Here is an 8315-nt window from a genome sequence, read left to right on the forward strand (position 1 = left end):
GATTTCACTTCAAAATTAACATGGTCACTCTATTATTGGAAAATGAACAAATAATGGAACTGCTTCAGTAATGCTATTGACAGACTACATCATACTGTATGTGTAATATTAAAATTTTGCACTTTGAAATTATCTTCAGGAACAACATTTTAATATGTTGCAATTTAAGAGCAGATTCAAAAAGCAATACTGTTATGATTATTTTCTCTCATAGATGCTAAAAGACTGAATAAAATGGAAACAAAATTGAACTAAAAGGTTTATTGACATTTCTACATACAAGTCTCTTCAGATATTTTTACAACTTTTTTTTCTACTCTGTAGCATATTTTCAGTAATCCAGCTACAACAATTTTAAAAATGATTAAAGTAGATCTGTAGTGAAAAAACAAAACAACAAATGCTTACCTTGCATGGCAAGCACTTTCCCACCAGGTCTTTGCTACTGCAGAGAGAAAAAAAAAAAAAAAATAAACAGGATCCCCCCCAAAAAATGGGTATTCTAATGGGAAAGCAGCTTCTGTGGTCACTGGCTTTGGCCCACTACCTCCTGGGAAGGCAGTCTCACTAACCGACTGAGGTATCCAAAGTGTGTGCAGTCACAAAATATGGCTGCCATTTACACATTACAGTGCCTCACTTTTTTTTAAAGGCAAAAAAAATGAACGCTCAGTATCGGCTTCAAGGGGACTGCTGCAGTGCAATTACTTCTATTACAAAGATTTTTACACTGCACAGTAGAGAATATACTTTGTCAGGTTGAGGCTACCTGTTGACAAGCAATTAACTGGGATTTAAGAACTTTTTTTCAGAGTCAAACGACTCTCCAATACCATGTTTATTATACTAGAAAAAACACCTTGAGAGCACTTTGAAAAGGAATACCAATAAATCACATCTGAAGACATAGAAAAGTTCTAAATTATTCTGTACAACAAAGTAATTGGGTTAACAAGCACATATTTAAAGCATAAATTCGGCATTCATTGAACAAATACTTTGATTTAATGGTGCATCTGGGTAAGATAGATTGAACATGCCTTGGTCTAAAGCTGGCCACACTCAGGTTGGAAATTCAGCCAGTTCAGCAGAGACCAGCTGGATTGCGATTCACGTATGGCCATTTCTGTTCACGAGAAGTCAATCTATCGACTTCTCATGAACGGGACTGCTGGCAAATTTCAGGTTTAAGCAGCATTGCAACCAATAGGCTGCAGCGTTAAACTGTGTATTCTGATGACGAGGAGGTGGGGGAGTCTCCCAGCTGTCAGAATACAATGGCACAGAAGGGGGGATCCCTGCATGCACACCAAAATGTGTGGACTGGGAACTGGTTTCGTTTTTTTTATTCAGCCACCTGTCTAAACAGAAAAAAAAAAAAAAAACACTGAATCATGTATGGGCAACTTTACAAATAAAAAACCCTGCTTATATCACTTCCACTTAGGAAGCAGACCCTCCTGGCTATGCAGTGCCAGCCCCACAAAAAAAAGACAGGCATTGTCTGAGAAGGTTAGAAGTAGTCAGCACTGGACTTAGACCATAGGACTTCCAGAATGGAAGTATGAAGGTGCTTATAGCAGCATTCACACTTTGCTCTGCACCACAAGCACAAGGTGCCTTATATGTAAATGTATTCTTACAAAGAACTAGGAGTTGTATTCACAGAGACAGAGGAAGAGCTAAGAAACACGTAGGATTTTTTTTTTTTCCTTTTTATGCATCACGTTTCACTGGTCAAAAAAAAAAAAAATACACAATGCACAATTAGTCACTACCTGAGAAGGCTGGAGACCCACAAAGCAATGACTTCACAGCAGGCACACTAAACATTAACTGTGCTTTCCATAATAGAGCATCTGCTGCTTACTTAGCTGAAATGTGGTCCTCAAAACTGAAATGGGAGAAAGTGGCCTATCTTTAGAGTCTCATAACATCTTTGCCATAACACGAATCTGTCATGTAGCATACCTTTGAAGAAGGTGCAGGCCCCATGAAGTATAAAAAAATATATACAGTATATTACAATAAAAAAAGTATGCTTAAATTTGAGGTTTTAAGTGTATGGCATTCACATCTTGAATAAACCTGGAAAGTAATGCAACTCCAACATCAAAATGTATAAAGTAAACAAGTTTATGCTACTGATGTGTAAAACAGCTTTGATTTATTGGCAAAATAAAGGTTCTGTGGTGGAGAATATTTTAGGGTTCACACTCACTACAATTATCTGTTTGGAAACTTATGCCAGCCAAACAGTCCAAATCTCAGCCAGTTAAGCAGGAACCAGCCGAGATTCGAACCGTTAACGGGCAGGCTGAATGTATCAAGCTGCTCAATCAACTTGGGTACAAGCAGCCTGCCATATCCTCTTACGATTATTTACTATAATCATTGTCTTCTAGTGGCGAGGGCTTCCCTCGCTTGCCCCCCCACAGGGAGAAGCCAATTTCCAATTCCCTTAGCACTGTCTGTACAACATACTTGCAGGAAAGAAATTTGCGCTGTGTATGGCCTGCTATAGGCTGCATTTGCTGCAAACTGACTGTGCAAAGCTGACAGGGATGTACCCAGCTTTAAAAACAGTGCTTCGGACCACACCACTGTGCACCGCTCATGACTCCCCTTGGAGCTCAGAAACCTGCAACAGTGATGAGGGCAAATTTATCAACAAAGGAGCATTGACAGCTGGAGCCAAATGTTGCAGTTTTTCATAGCAATCAAATCCCGTTTAAAATTTAGACAAAAGAAAAACTCGATTGTTATGGGGATACATTCAAATTCTGCTTCAGGAATGTGCAGCAAGTGGCTCACAAAATAAATGTGCAGAAAAGTATCCTTGTATAGACCTTAATGCAGTTTCTGCAAAGGATACTTTGGATATTAATATCACAGTATTTTCTTCACAGCAATAACATTCTTATTCTCTGAATACAATTTATATCCTGACAAATCTAACTGAAGCAATAAAACTGTAGAGAAAACCATATACATAATTTATCCAATTTTAGACAGAGGTAACCTAAATAAATAAAAATATATCTGTATATATTCTGATAAAGGTTTCTTATAGTCCTATAATGCAAGTTACAGTTAAACCTAACTGAAGTTACAGAAATAGGTATTCAGTTAGATGGACCTTTTACTAATAGCCTCCTTTTTCACAGCCTTAACCTCTACTTGCCTTTTAAAAGCAATGACTGCTGTATTGCTTTCAGTAACATGACAAACAGGTTTTAAGCCTGCCATAGATGGTCCGAACCTCGGCTGGTCCAGCAGAAACCAGCTGAGATTCGAATCATGTGTGGGCAGGCTGAGCATACCAAAGTTTAACAATTGATCAACTTCGGTATAGCCAGCCTGTTGGATTTTACATGCAATTATTGCTAGTGGCTATGCTAGCAGTAATCACTGTGTCCTCCCAGTGGGGACAGCCCCCCACAAAAACACAATGGGGTCGATTTACTAAAGGCAAATATACTGTGCACTTGCTCCAGAGATTAGTAAATGAGGTAAAGCTTCAGTTTGCAAAAATACCCAAATCACCCAATCATGGGGGGAAAAAAAATAAAAAAATGTTCTGCTTGTACACGATTGGATGATATAAAACAGCAGAGCTACCGCTCACATCTACAGCAAATGCACAGTATATTTGCCTTTAGTACATCAAAAGCTCCACAGGACAGATCCTCAGATTAACACTGTTGATGGGGGAACTCAAGAGATTTTGCGCCATCTATGGCTGGTTTTCCACACCTTCTCTTTCATGTGCGAGAACATTGTGCAAAGGGGTGGGACTGTTACTCATCTATGCCAGCATAGAGTACTGGAGTAGGGGAGAAGTACGTACTTTGACACTGACGGTATCTTAAGGCATTTCCAAGGAATAAATCATAAGTCAGTACAGAACTATAAAAAAAAAAAAAAAAAACACACTGTGTGCAATTTGCACTTTAAAAATCAATAAAATAAAAACATATTGTAAAAAAACTAAATGGCAATACAGATCATCATGCCTTTTGAGCTTCCCTGAACACTGCAATTTCATATGTAAAAAAACGTGTTTACTTCCATTGTATTCTCAGGTATAAAAGGTGACCAGCAACATGCAGATTGTCTATTGTGAAAGGTCAAAAGGCCCTTTCTACTAATAATCAGTCCTTGATTGGTCTGCCTTTGACAGCCAGCAACTACTCAAGCGCCACATAGCTGAATGACATACAAATTTCAAATTGCTGACTAAAATGTAGATCTAAACAAAAAGTTAGTTATCATTACAAATACATTTATAACATCTGTTTAATGTGTCCAAAGAACTGATCTAAAATATTAAGACACCAAGGAGAATTTATAAAGGAAGATATGGGTTGATTTTCTAAGGGCCGGTTCACACAGGGGCGACCCGTCAGGCGACTTAGCCGCCTGACAAGTCGCGTCCTGCTCTATGCAATGGAACCATTCTAATCGGAGCGACTCAAGTCGCTCCGACTTAGAAAAAGGTTCCTGTACGACTTTTGGGGCGACTTGCATTGATTTCTATACAGAAGTCATTTCACAAGCCGCCGCTAAAGTTGGATCCCGGTCGCCTGAGGCAGTCAGGCTGCAAGTCGTGCTGCCTCAGTGTGAACGGGCTCTTAAAGCGGAGGTCCACCCTAAAGTGGAGCTTCCGCTCATTGGAACCCTCCCCCCCTCCGGCGCCACAATTGGCACCTTTCAGGGGGGTGCAGGTACCTGTACAGTACAGGTATCTGCACCCACTTACGGCGTAGATTCTGCAGAAGCTAGGCCCCTTTCCGCAGAATCTACGCCCCTTTCCGAAGGTCCCCCGCTGCCTGCTGGGAAACACACGGATCCCAGAGACAGCGGGGACCATCCTTATTGCGCAGCACGACTCAGTAGGGAACCGGGAAATGAAGCCGCAAGGCTCCACTTCCTGATTCCCATACCCAAGATGGCGGTGGCAGCACCCGAGAGACAATCAAGAGATCGGCTTCGGGTGCCGACATCGCAGGCGCGCTGGGCCGGTAAGTGTCATTTTAAAAATCAGCAGCTGCAGTATTTGTAGCTGCTGGCTTTAAAAAAAAAAAAAAAAAAATGCGGACTCCCGCTTCAAGGTTTTAGATTGTCAGGTTTGTAAATAAAGTGGAGCAGTGTTCAGTTAAATCATTCAATCATATGCAAGGGGGAAAAAAAAAAAAAAAAAAAAAAAAAAGAAGTTCACTTTGAATTCCCCATTATGTGCAAGGGACAGAAAATCAAAATAAACGTGAACACAGATTCACCTTATTTACAGTGTTATATGAATAAATACTTGGAGTCAAAGTCAAATTTGCTGCCCATTTTTACTGCTATATGAAAAACAGTCTCAAAACCTCTAGTAAATCAACCCAAATGTGTGCATCTTAGTTAAGGATTGTCAATATTGTTTTCAAATGCAAGTTCTGTACACTTACATGATCTATAAATAAGGAACACTACTGTGCTTGCAATACTTCTGTGCCAAATGTAATATTTCCCACTGTCTAGGAATGCAAAACATGTGAATGCTCAAAGCCTTATTTTAAGCATCAGAACACAGATTTGCACTGAAGATAGATATCCATTTTAAAGAGTAACTCCAATTTATTTTATTTTTTTTCTCAATAAAACATTCCCCTCTGGGTGCTCCTTGTACTTCGCAAGGATTTTAACAAACTTTTTTGCAGATTCCCACCTCGTTATTCTGAAGAAATAGCCATTTGTGTCCATGAGCACAGGTCCTGTGGTGAGTGGTTTTAGAATTACCAATCAGCTGCTGCACTTGTAGGGTTCTAATGAGGAAAGTGTCAGGCCGCGTACACACGGGCGGACTGTTCGCCCAACCTTGTTCGTCAAACAGTTTGACAAACAGTCCGCTCAAAATTAGCATGAAGGGACTTGACTACACACGATGAACGTACAGTCCGCTGAAACCGTGCGCGATGACGTGAACGGCACATACGACGGGACTAGAAAAACGACGTCTTATACACTGCAATGCAACCTTCGGCGTGTAAATTCTGAGCATGCGCGAGACTTAGTTTGACGAACAAGCCTACACACGAACGGACTGTCCGCTCAAACCAAGTTTCAGCGGACAGTTTTACGGGATTTCCGAAAAACTTTGTTCGTCAGACTGTCCGCTGAAGCTGAAACTGTCCGCTGAAGCCCACACACACGAGCGGACTGTCCGCTGAAACACTGTTCAGCGGACAAAGTTGGGCGAACAGTCCGCCCGTGTGTACGCGGCCTCAGGGTCTGCATTCCTTTAGACATGATTTGATTTTCAGAGTATCTCACCAAAAAAATACACTTGTTACAAGGGATGCCAAAATCTAACTGGTATCAGAGTGCAGACTTCTGGGAAAATCAGTAAGCCAATCACAATAACAGGAAATTATATATTTTGGGGGGGGGGGGGGGGGCGGCTTTCTGTACACCGCGTACAGAACGCCTCCAGGCTGCCATATTGCATTTTACAGAAAATTACAGTGCTGCAGATTGAAAAGGAAAATAGGATTTTTAAAACAGCTTACCTGTAAAATCCTATTTTCTTTATTGTTCATCAGGGGACACAGAGCACCATAATAATGACTATCTGGGATGTCCTAAAGCACTGCATTTGAGGGGAGAGAACACAGTATTCCTAAATCCCATCCGGGCCCAGGACCTATAAAGCTGCTTGCAGCACGCTGTGGCCAAAAACAGTCTCCTTTTGAGATCTAACATCCACTTGGTAAACGAATGAACCGAAGACCAAGCGGCTGCTTTGCAAACCTGAGCCATAGACACATGTTGGCGCACTGGCCATGATGCACCAACTCCTCTAGTGGAGTGTGCTTTTAAATACCAAGGTGGAACCTTGTGTTTTAACCCATAAGCCTGGTCAATCCACCTAGAGATAGTTGAACTTGTTGCTGCCTGTCCCTTCAAGACACTGGCAAAAAAACCCAAAAAGGTACTTCCCGTGTGGGAGGGGTTAAATGGGAGGAACTTTCTTACTATTAGTTGCCAGTGTCCATTCACCTGAAGGTAGCATATAAACCCAGATAGTCATTATTATGGTGCTCTGTGTCCCATGATGTATAAAGAAAAGGTAATTTTTAATAACATTGAACGAAAATATGACTTGTGCAGCAATTGTATATGCTATATATTTTGTTCCCACAAAAATGGAGTTGCCCTTTAAATGAACATGTAGATACGATTGGCTTAAAGTAGATGTTTACTTAGAAAATAAACATGCAAACAGGCAGCTTTTGAATGTAGAAGAGACATTCCAGCTTGTTCGCAATGCACACTCAGCTGCACATGCACAGCTCAGGATGCAGTTTAGGCATCTGCAGAGAAATATGAACTCCCAACCCAAAAGAAGACTCTCTTATGATGTCTGTGGCTGACGAGGGAGCTTTCTGGCAACACATTGCTGGAGTGGAAGCGAGTATAGTTCCGCGTTAATGTAATGTTGAATTCATACTGGAATGGACAGTTGCCGGAGTGCTTTACCTCTCTGGCAGCTGTCTGTTCAGACTGTGGTAGGGGGCGGTGTAGTGTGCAAATAGAGCATCACGCAGCTCAGGTTTTTTTTGTAAAAACTTTATTTGAAGTGTATAAAAAGTACACTTCGTCCATGTCACTGTACAGGAGCTTGATGCGCTGTGCTGTTGTACAGCGACATGTGCAGTACACAAAGGTGCTTTACAATGCAGTAAAATTCCAGTCAACGCATATGTGCATTCAGCCTAAATCTTTATGGAGTGTATTATAAGCTTCCCCTTATACTTTAATTATAAATAATGCTTTCTGTTTACTAGTGCAACAAAGTGATTGTGCTTTACCGCTCTTAATACAAATCTAGGCACAAACCTCTCAAAGGATTTCTTTCTTGGGAGTGTAAACTCTTGCCACCTATGTAATGCATATGTGCAGTGGTAAAGGGGGTGGGCTTTAACGCCCACACACTGCACACGAGTCTAGGGGTACTGTATTTTTTGCAGAGCTTGCGTGCACAGCACTGAGACGGAGCTATCAAAGATTGCTCTTGGTCTGTACTAATGAATGGGAACCAGCTCCCAATCATGTGACCACAGTGACAGCCAAGCACACTGGTTAGACGATTAGGCAGACTTTCCCACCCCCTGATATAATAGCCAGTTAAAGGATGGGAAAGCAGGGGTTAATATGCTTTTTGTTTACTAGTGCAACAAAGTAGTAATTGTGCTACACTGCTCTGAATACTTAGTCTAGGCACAAACCTCTGACAGATTTCTGTTTTAAATAATAAGCTCTATGGGTAG

General features: G+C 41.1%; 1 protein-coding gene across 1 annotated transcript in view; it reads right to left on the reverse strand.

The window, feature by feature from the left end:
- Positions 1 to 246: 246 nt before the first annotated feature.
- The window catches only part of NRAS (NRAS proto-oncogene, GTPase), a 23801-nt gene continuing 15732 nt past the window's right edge, over positions 247 to 8315 (reverse strand). Inside the window, exon 5 of the mRNA XM_077481595.1 lies at positions 247 to 8315. This exon is cut by the window's right edge and continues 1327 nt beyond it. The gene's annotated coding sequence lies outside the window, so the exon portion shown is untranslated.

Source organism: Lithobates pipiens, unplaced genomic scaffold, assembly GCF_037356315.1.
Source record: "Lithobates pipiens isolate NorthernLeopardFrog02 unplaced genomic scaffold, aLitPip1_a1.2 Scaffold_16, whole genome shotgun sequence".
In the NCBI taxonomy this organism is placed as follows: Eukaryota; Metazoa; Chordata; class Amphibia; order Anura; family Ranidae; genus Lithobates; species Lithobates pipiens.